We start from the raw sequence: 8658 nt of genomic DNA, 5'->3' as shown, positions 1-8658 counted from the left end.
TGCTTAACTTTGAAGATTATAAAAATAAGATGCTTGAATTACTACAGAGTGACTTACTCAATTCTTAAGAGAGATCCCACTTGTGAACTTCAAAATCGTACCAACAATTTTTTAAAAACAACTTCTGAACTGTCTAGAAACATCCACCTTTCTCTTCGCTCTCTCCATCCGCACATGCCACGCATATATGGAGTTCCCAAGATCCACAAGGAAAATACCCCACTTCGTCCCATTGTTGAAGGCATTGATTCACCAACATACAAACCTTTCAAAATATCTCGTAAAATACCTTAAATGTTTTTCTGGCAAGTCTTCGTCTTTTATTAACAACTGTGCGGATTTTGTATCATACATTAAAATGAAATCGTGGCTAGCTTTGACATAGTATCTTTGTTTACAAATGTTCCTACAGACGAAGTCTTGACACTACTCAAAGATAAGTTATCTAAAAAAATGTTAGCCTTACTTACTCATTGCATCAAGTCTGGATACTTTAGATTTCAGGACACCATCTACAAGCAAAATCATGGTCTAGCGATGGGTAATCCTTTATCTCCTATACTTGCCAACATTTATCTGGACGATTTCGAAGTTAAAGCTATCTCTTCCTATTACATAGCACTTAGATTTTTGGAAACGATATGTGGACGACATTTTCCTCATTTGGAGCCATGGACATGATTCTCTCTAGGATTTCCTTGACCATTTCAATAGTCAACACTCGAATATCCAATTCACGGCTGGGTTTGAAACTAATGGTTCCCTGCCTTTCCTGGACGTGAAACTGACCTGTTCTTCTGAAAAACTTAAAATTTCGATGTACAGAAAACCTACACACACCAGTAGATATCTCCATAGTCAGTCCCATCATTTCCCTCCTCAGAAACTTGGAATTTTTTCTACTTTGGAACATAGAGATCGCTCTCTTCTTGACGACCCAGATGAACTTCATAAAGAAATCAATTTTCTTAGATCTACTTTCAGACTGAATGGTTATTCTCAAAAAATTACTAAAAAATACCTTTTTAATACTCCCAGTCGCCACACTGAAAAAATTAATAATGTTAAAGGCAATATATCTATACCATACATAAGTTCAGTCTCTCAAAAATTAGCCAAGGTTCTCAAAAAATATAACATTAGAACTTTAATCACTCCGCTTCCTAAGATCCGCTCTCTAGTGAGACGTCCAAAGCCTAGCCATCACAACCTAAAATATCCCGGTGTATACAAATTATGGTGTGACTGCGGCATTCTTTACTTTAGCAAGACAGATAAGTCTATTGAATTGTGTATGGAGGAGCACAGGAGGAACATCGCTTACAAGAGAACACGTGCCAGTGCTTTATCCAGCCTTATCCTTTTTCTGCCGATTCTGATGATCAAAACCGTAGTCATACAATCCTTTGGGATAGATCTAACAACATTTTCCGTTGTCATGACGAATTGGAGAGAAAAATAGTAGAATCTAGAGAAATCGTCCTCAACACTGTACATTTAAATAATAATTTAAATGTACATGTGGTTCCAACCATGTATTCAAACTGTTCAACGTATTCAAATTAACGTATTCAAAGCTGTTCCTTCGTTGTCCAACCATGTGGACAACGAAGGAACAGCTTTGAATACGTTAACTACAACGTTTTCACGTTAAATAACTATAGTGACTTTCCTGTGCTGTTCGCAGTTTTATCTTCAATGTTTAATGTTTTTCTTTTCTTTTATGAAAACACCTGAAGAAGGCTGTAAAAAGCGGAAACTAGTCGTGTGATTCCATTAAACCTTTTTCTTTCACTCTCGGTTTATATCATTCAATTCTTTAAAATAAAAAAAATATTAAAAAAAAAATATATATATATATACAGGGTGTTCGGGATAAATTTGACATATTTATAATTAATTATATTTTTCCGTAAGTTACATGTATTAACACACACTTCTCTTCATTTAAAAGTTTGGACCCTTCTTCATTCATATACAAGATGTCAGAAAGGATGGATAGCTGGAACCCACCTGAATCATGGAAGAGAATAACTTGTATCATGATGATTCGTGCCCGCCATCAAAATAAGGATATTACGACTGCTGCCCAATGCTCCCTGAATACAGTAAAAACAATCAGGCATGAACTAGAGACTTGCAATGGTGACTACGAGGATGTAGCAAGAAGAAAGATCCCTAGCAGACGATCTGATTGCGTTCGTACAGCAGAATTCCTCGCAAATCTGCAGGAACAGGTGTTGAAGAACCCTGGCATTGGAATTCGGGCTTTGTTCGTGGAGTTGCTAACTGTAGTCAAGCCCTGGATAACAAGGGTAGCCAATGGTAGGCCGTATGTATGGCAGCAGGATTCGGCCCCTTGCCACACCTCTGGGAAAAGTCAAAAATGGTTGTCTGAAAATTTCTACGACTTCACCAGTCCAAATGTTTGGCCTCCAAACTCCCCAGACCTTAACCCCATGGATTATTTTGTATGGGGCGCAGTTGAAAAAGACACCAATCGCACTTCCAGTAATACAAAAGCCCAGTTAATGGATAAAATTAAAACAGTTTTTGCGGCCCTTCCCAGGGAGACTGTAGCATCAGCTTGTTCGAGATTCCGAAGCAGAATTGAAGCTGTGATCGATGCTAATGGTGGTTATTTTGAGTAAATCTTGTTGATAGTATTGTAATTAACTCTGCCTGTAATGTTTTTTTGTCAATTCATTAAATTTAATAGATACAAAGAACATTTTCTTTTTCCTTACGAAACTGTCAAATTTATCCCGAACACCTTGTATATATATCTACTCTATAATATAAAATGATAAGCTTTTTGTGTCACGTTTTTTGTCAATTTATTTGAAACGTTTTGAAACTCAGGGTACCCTGAGTGTCGAGCTTCAAAATTCTAGTCGTCAGAATTCAAGTAGAACAGGCCTACCTGTCCTAAACTCAGGGGGTTGGGCACCGTATGCGCCCGGGGGGGGGAGGAACCCGAGTCTTCAAAATTCGAGTCATCAGAATTCAAGGAGAACCGGCCTACCAATCCGGAACTCGGAAGGTTGGGCGCTGTAGGAGGAGGAAGCCCCCCTTTCGAGTTTTCAATTAGAGTCATCAGAATTCAAGGAGAACCGGCCTACCCGTCCGGAACTCGGGGGTAGGCTCCGTAGGCGTCGGGGGGGGGAAGAATCCCCCTAGTGTGTGTGTGTGTGTGTATATCCTCCTAGTCGCCTGTATATATATATATATATATATATATATATATACAGTGTGGTTCAAAATTCCACATACAAACTTTGAGGGAAGGTAGAGAACATCAAAATCAACCATATTCACGTAGTAAGCATGACCAGAAATGCCACCCGAAAGTGATAGGTGGCGCTGTTCGCCAGCGCTCCAGGTGAGCAGTTAGGCTTCCTCATTCAAGTTTTCGACGTCGTACGAAGAACATGCGTCGTTTTACTAACGCTGAGATAGCAGACATGCGCCTCGTTTACCATATTATGTATCCAACTACTACTGAACTGTTCAGTTACGCCTAATAAAGTTTTTTACACTACTTACTGCCTTGTGTTATTTCTGTATCTTTGTGTCCCTGTAAGTTCCGTCCGGTGGGCGTTTCTGATCATGCTTTACTATGTGAATATGGTTGATTTTGACCGGAAACACCGCCGGAAGGTACTAACAGGGACATAAAGATACAGAAATACGTGGAATTATATATATATATATATATATATATATATATATATAACGATTCTATTATATATAAAAGTACGAATATGGAATTATCAAAGATTTCCGAAATAGTTACTAAGGTATTTTTAGTAACGAATGTCTACATCGGTAGTAATATTTTGCAAAAATCATATCCCAACTAGTGCTGTAGCATCTCCTGAAGATTTCTAAAGGTAACAAATTCTTAATAATCAAAATAATTGCCATACATTACTATATTAAAAAAATAAAAATGTTTCGACTTTTTTAATTTTATTTTACTAGAATCTTCAGGTTTGCACTGTTGGAAAGGTGACATTTTAATGTAATTAGTAACAATTGTATTGATACTAATTTACAATGTGTCAATCAAAGTATCCAGATTGAAAAATCGTAATAATGATTTTCCAGTCTGGATTTCTAAATTTTTTTGTTATGAGGAAGCCGAATATATATATATATATATATATATATATTAATTTTTTTAGTTTCATTCAGCGGATAAACTATAGTGTCCACAAAAAAACGAACAAGGAATATGTAGTAGCAATCAAGGGAATCTATTTTTTTCTATTTTTTCTTTTATCTGACAGACGAAGAATTTAATTCGCGCGTTAGAATTTCAGTCTGCAGAAAAATATTCTGAATGACCTCGTGAACATATGATAGTTATCCCTGTTTGCATGCTTTTTCACTTGCATGCTAAACGTTTCATTTGGAGAAATGAATACTCCGAATTGTATCTATCTTCCTTGATTACTTAAAGTACTTCCTGTTAAAGCAGGTGATGGTTTGCGAAGAAGTAAAACTCGCAGAAGTTTATAATAATTAAGCATATGTCAAAGTTACTCCTCAAGGGAATATTACAATATTGCTGTTTCCGAAATATGGATCAAGAAGAGGGAGAGGAGATTCGGGAAGAACGAAGGGAGGAAGCACATTTAAGGTTGGAATGGAAATCTTCGAGCTTTCGAAATCGCCCGATAGAGCGCAGGTTTCCCACACCATTTACGTCAACTCCAGGTGATACGGCAGTGTGCATGTTAACATTCCAAATATTAAAGAAAGAAAAACAACATTTCACTTCCTGGTACTTCTTAAGAACCTTAGTCAATCATTCTATGTTACAAATTAACAGGTGGCAATTCTATGAACCCCCTAGGTGATGGGTCGTATTGCAATAAAAACCAAAAGGCGCATGACCTGAAAGTGAATGCATAAAAGCAGCAAACACCTAACAAGACCGGGTCAAATATCGACGTTGGACACGATGAATGGGAAAACTCTTTACTCTGTTATTGCAGTGCTGGTTGTGATATCCTTGCCGACTATCTCCGAGGGACTCCATGTTCACTGCATACATGGACATTATCCTAAATGGCACCCGCTTTGTCTCCCATCTTCGTCTTCTGCTGATAATACAACTACGGAAGGCTCTACAGGCGAAGTATCGACTCCACCCGAAATGAATACAAGTTCTAATTCTACGTCTTCTGGATCAACTCCTTAAGAAAAGAGAACGGACTTCTATGTCACGGAAGGTAATTTATGTTCTCTTTTATATAAAAAATAATTTAGATGCTAAATGCGATTTCAGCAGTCGTTTAAAATTTCCCTAACTCTCCTCACCCCCTCTCTCTCTCTCACACACACACACACACACACGCACGCTGGGAAAGTCCAAGCCTCTAAGAAAAACCTCTTTCTGAGACAAGAGTTTAACAACCTGAACTGAAGAATCGATCAAAACATATCTCGCATTTTTATTGGGTTTTTTATCTACACATTTCAGTCAAACACAGCTATTTTAAAATCTCATGTAAATTTAATTTCTCCACCACAATACAGTCTATGCTCTGTCATTAAGGTCATCGGTCAGTTGAAAAGATCTGAATCTAAATCAAATCTATAACACGATGAACATTTTCATTTCTTATTCTTTTTATTCCACTTACAAGTTATGCCGCTCCTCAGTCTCCAAAAGTGAGATAAGGAAAAAATGGTCTCTCCCACTCCCTTTGGAATACAAGACATTAGCGGATTTATTTATTTATTTATGAAATATCCATTTACAAGAAGTCAGTTTACAGATTATTCATCTTCTATGAAAACTATTAACGAACTATAAATTTCGTATATCAGACATATTTCAGTAATTTAAAGCAACATTTATGCTCAAAAGTTGTCTCGAGTTTAAAATCTATTTGGTATATCCTCTTCTGATCATCATATTTTATAAATCTCAAAATAGTGCTTAGGAGACACAAATGTATTAATCTTTTTTAAGCATTTAATTAGGAAATTGGGAAAAAAACTTCATAAAAGTACTTAATACTTGGTATTTAAGCACTCAGATATAAAATGGGATGCGCTGTAAATCACCACTTGAGAATGACTCAAGAGAAACAGAGTCGCATGTATGTGTTCTTGTTTTGTATAATTCCGATGCGTTAGCAAAGTTGTGTATGAAATATGTACTGATTTCTCTATTAGAATGGGGTTTCATTATGATTCATACGAACCATTCTCTATTAGAATGGTTCGTATGAATCATAATCCACGTGTGATGATGATTCGTATGAATCATCATCACACGTGGATTATGATTCATACGAACTCCTATCAACTCATATTGAGATTTCCAGGAAATAGCTTGTCATAGTGAATAGAGTTACAACAGTCCTTAATGACACTGCATGGCGTCGATTCATCACCAGAAAATCCAGCTGCTATTTCCGGCAAGGGAATGCATGCTAGCAGAGCATGAAGTAACAAAACAGGATTCTTGTTTTTATTTGAATTCTTATTTGTTCAATGAAGGATATGAACACGGGGTATGAAATTACGTAGTAAGAAAAACGTGACAGATGGAGGTAGAATTTAGCAGCGTAAAGGAGATGCTATGCTTCTAGTAGCATTTGTCTTGTCAAATGCGGCCATCAGATAGATACGATGCTTTGTGATTTTATGGGGGAAATCATCCAGTAAGAACACTCTAACCGTAGTTCGTAATTCAGAATAATAATAATAATAATTGTATGATGATATACGGCCGTGAGTCCCCTTTACGGGGAGGTACGGCACCATCTGAGTCCCCCACCCCCCAAATTTTATCCTGGCTCCGGAATCGGCACAGGCTGACGAGTCAGGCCTATGGCTGGGTCAGTATTCCTGGCTGTAATCCGTGTGTTCAGAAGACCAGTTTGGCTGCTTGCTGGATTAAAAACCCTAGATAAACTGGTGGAAAAAACCCTGCTGTCCACGCCCAAGACCGGCTAACTTGGCTATGGCTGAGGAAGATCCTTAGGCTCCTCGCGTCGTCGACGAGAATCGAACCTAGAACATTCCTTCCCCAGGCATATGGTTGCGAAGTACATAGCCACTAGGGTAACCGCGCATACCGTAATTCAGATATAAATCTCTACGTAATGTTAAAAGTAATAAGAAGATGCCTTCCTCTTTTGGTTATTCTTCTTTTCTTCTTCTTCTGCAACTTTCTGTGCTTCTAGCTCTTGTTGAGAGCTCATCTTCACTATCAAACCCAATTCTTTAGTTAGCAGCACTATTTTGTCATCAGTCTCTTGATAGACTTTATCTTTATCTAATCCTCTCAATGCATGAATATATTTTCAGCAGTTTGCTATCGCATTACGCCAATAGGCATCTGCAGACTCTTCCACAAAATACTCTGCGTGTTTCCTCACTTAAGTAGGAACTATACTCTCAGCAAGAGTGTTTATTATATAATATTAAAGACAGCAATAACATCCTGGTTCATGGGCTACAGGAATGAGATAGTACTCAGTGAAGGGATGGCTATCATAAGTGGAGGCCTGACACTATATATATATAGTCAGTCCTCCATTTCTTATTTGGAGAAAATAATAATAATCCTAATGAACAACAAAAAACATAGACATATACATAGACATAATACAAGATATTAGAATATTTGACCAATTTTGATAATGAACACTGGACTTGTTTAATGTAATTAAATTTATTATCATTAATTATGTATAATTTTCTTTTCAGATCCTCCACTGACTTTCAACATTCTAATCTTCCTATCTAAAGCTGGCATCGTGGGCATCTTAAATCACCACTTCACTACCAAAAATATAATGGGCTTAGGGATATCACCTGCATAATTTGGAAAACTTGCTGACTTTCGTAACTGTTAAATATGATGTACTGATGTACGACAACTGAATGCAAATATCCACAAATGTTTTGGCAAAGCTCAGAATAAAATGATTTGAGCATGATGTCTTGTTGTTTATACTTTTTATATTATGAAAACATTCTTTACTTTATTTCAATTTTTGTTGCTATGACCTGCAGGAATTGTTTACAAAATCATAAACTAGCTTACATCACACATGCATGTACTGTAATTGTATTGTATTATATTGTATCGGAATGTGTAAGTCAAAGATGCAGCACCCCCCCCCCCCACCCCTCAACTCGGTGACAGTGTCTGACCGAGAAAGTATTACCCTCCTCGAAGCAATTTCGACAGGTGTTATCACTAAAGGATTTCTGAATATAAAGAAATTGCTCGTTAGCTGAAGCAACCAGTAGTAGTAAATAAAAAATAATAATAAATTAATTAATACCAAAGAGTGATTAAATACGAATGCATTTGTCAGTACATAACCTGAACAAGGCTCAAACATATGAAGTTCGGAACACAAGAAAATAAATCGCATTAACCCCATTAGTTATCTTAATTAACTCATTGTGGCGTCCAACCAAATCTTCTAGCACTAAACTTTGGAAAGTACGCAGTTAGATTAGTCTTAGATCCAATGTATAATCAGTCACCTTAGAGATTGCCTGAAAATATTATTTACTTTTAAGAAGATTCACAGTCTTCTGTAGTTGTTCAGCTGCGGTTGGAGACCTGCAGTTACGACCTCCTGGAAATTATATTTTCAATGTTGCCACGCCTCCCGA

The 8658-nt window shown here is 37.1% G+C and overlaps 1 long non-coding RNA gene across 1 annotated transcript; it reads left to right on the top strand.

Annotated features, from left to right (window-relative positions):
• Positions 1-3767: 3767 nt before the first annotated feature.
• Positions 3768-7967, top strand: LOC150106623 (uncharacterized). The gene is made up of 2 exons (XR_016548359.1): positions 3768-3893; positions 7735-7967. It is a non-coding gene; the product is annotated as an uncharacterized LOC150106623 (long non-coding RNA).
• The last annotated feature ends 691 nt before the right edge of the window (positions 7968-8658 follow it).

This window comes from Typopeltis vanoorti, chromosome 5 (genome assembly GCF_054136105.1).
Source record: "Typopeltis vanoorti isolate ZY-2024b chromosome 5, IOZ_Tvanoo_1.0, whole genome shotgun sequence".
Lineage (NCBI taxonomy): Eukaryota > Metazoa > Arthropoda > Arachnida > Uropygi > Thelyphonidae > Typopeltis > Typopeltis vanoorti.
Note: the sequence above shows the minus strand (reverse complement) of the source record. Positions and strands in the feature narration are given on the sequence as shown.